Consider the following 2,500-nt stretch of genomic DNA (forward strand, 5'->3'; position numbering starts at 1 on the left):
TGAGGTCATTAAGGTCAATTGGGCATTGTTGCAGCAAAGGCGGGCACAGAAACCTGAAAAAATTTAAGGTTTTTCACTAGAACTCAAATTTACCTTGAAAACAGGTAATTAGATTTATAATAAGAGAGGGTGAGGCTGATCTTCATTTACTATGTAATACTGGACACTGAATAAACATTATATTTTTTCTTACAATTATCTCATTCATTAAGTATTTTGATAAATGATATTTATTTATATTTCAAATGCAGGTGAACAATTATAGTTTGAATGGCAATGAAGGTAAAAAAAATGTCATATTCCTCAAAGCATGATGTAACAAATATGAAAATAAAATATACTTAAGTTATTAGATATTCAGTATTAAACTCTTTTGATGTCATAATTGATAATCTAGATCTATCCAACTCTCATTTATGTTTAATGTAAAAGCTCTACTTTACTTAAGAATGACTTTGAGAAATGAAGAGCATTGTCTTCTAACTTGTTGATATCTGTAAGATATATTTTGTAAAAGGCAAACTATTCATTTTTGGTGCATTGATAAAGAATTAGAGTCTTGGTTCATCACTGGGTAAAATGTGTGTTTATTGACTATCCATTGATTTGTTAAATTATATTTTAAAGGAAATTTGTTCTGATTTGGAAGAAAGAGAATTATGATTTATGGATAAATTTAATACCTCATTATTTGGTACAAGGAATTATCATCAATGAAAGGAATGAAATATATACTTATATCATAATATGTAGCTAAGAAAGTTAGTAAAATGTGTAATGTTAGATATATTTCCTCAAGTGAAAGATATTCAGAACAAGTGGTTAAGTGATGCAATAGTTAGTCATAGAGAAAGGTCTTGTTTAAACTTGTAAATTCAGTAGAAAGTTCTGGTAATTGTAAGCCATAAATACAGTTGAAGTTCTGATATTTCTGATTTAGATATAAACACCTTTAATGTAAGTGTTATCTAGTTTTTCTCATTGGTCTTAAAACAACATAGAGTATTAGATGTGCATAAAAGAAAAATATATATACATCCACACCCACATATGCATATATATACATATGTATATAATATAATATATGTATAATATACATATATACATATATATATAATATACATATATATATACATATATATATACATATATATAATATACATATATTAATATACATATATATAATATACATATGCATAATATACATATATATATATATATATATATATATTTATATATACATACATATATATATTTATATTTACATATGTATAAAACTCACATACAAATAGAAAATACTTATATAGATATCTCAGTTTGGAAAGTCATTCATGGTTTAGCCGACAACATCAAATTTTTCATAAACTCATAAAGGACAACAGAAGACAGAGCCTCTTGTGCACAAAGGGTAGGATAAATGCCCCTTTCAACTACATTAAATAATTATTTCAACTCTGATTTCGTAATTTAAAAAATAATGGTTATGAATTCTTTGTTATTGTTTGATATCTAGTGAAGTGTCTCTGGATATTGAATAAGATGATAAGGAAGTAGTGACTGATTATTTTGAAAGCTTGACGGAAAGAATAATTGTATAGTAATTTGGTAGTGGTTTTAAACATAATGAAATATATGTTACATTATTATTTAGATAGTTGTAAATGTTCATTGGGAATATGACCAGAATTAAGGTCTAGTTGAAATAGGATTGGTGATTGTGCAAGTCTCAGGTAGGAGTTAACCCATTAGCAGCGTATGGCATGATTTGCTGCAAAGGCAGAGTCGGTCATAGACGCGGATGGCACTGTGCCAGACATGTAAAACGGCCATCCTACTCCACAAATTTTTTTTTAAATACTGTGACCAATGGGTTAAACAAATTGGATATTGAAAAAGCAAATGGAATATATGAATTTATATGAATTCTTAGCATTTGCTAAATAAGTTTATCATTTTTCAATCAAGATAACAGTTGTTTTTTATTATGTAATATATTAGCACTGGTTGGCTAAGGTTTATTTATGTGTAGTGACTGTCACAGCCAGACATAAATGTATTTTTGTGCTATTTATACTCACCATAACTATAAAATGACTATAAGACTTACAAACTGGGTTTTGCTATAAGGTTTTTTCTTTTTTAACCACTGTAGTTTTTGAGTTAGCATATTATGTATATTGTTTAACCAATATACAAAAGGCATTTTCATGGAGTTGGAACACTTTTGAACTGCATTTTTCCTATTGTTGAAATTACAAGCTATTTTTTTTAGTTATGGCCTATTTAACGAAATGCTGATTAGTATCACTTGGCTAACATATCATCTATAAACTCATATTTCATACAATAGATCTAGATCTAGAACATAATAAAAAGAAATACACATTTTAAAATACCCAACGCATGCTGAACATCTTAACACTTGGTTATCTCAGAAGTTTTAAAAAGCAGTAGCTTCTTAAGTAAAGGTGATAAAATCTTCTTTCATACCATACTCGAT

The 2,500-nt window shown here is 27.4% G+C and overlaps 1 protein-coding gene across 3 annotated transcripts in view; it reads left to right on the forward strand.

Annotated features, from left to right (window-relative positions):
• LOC122254431 (uncharacterized) overlaps positions 1–2,500 on the forward strand; it is a 27,986-nt gene that overhangs the window by 467 nt on the left and 25,019 nt on the right. The gene's annotated exons all lie outside the window — the stretch shown is intronic.

This window comes from Penaeus japonicus, unplaced genomic scaffold (genome assembly GCF_977035675.1).
Source record: "Penaeus japonicus unplaced genomic scaffold, GWHDUDI00000001_assembly GWHDUDI00000031, whole genome shotgun sequence".
In the NCBI taxonomy this organism is placed as follows: Eukaryota; Metazoa; Arthropoda; class Malacostraca; order Decapoda; family Penaeidae; genus Penaeus; species Penaeus japonicus.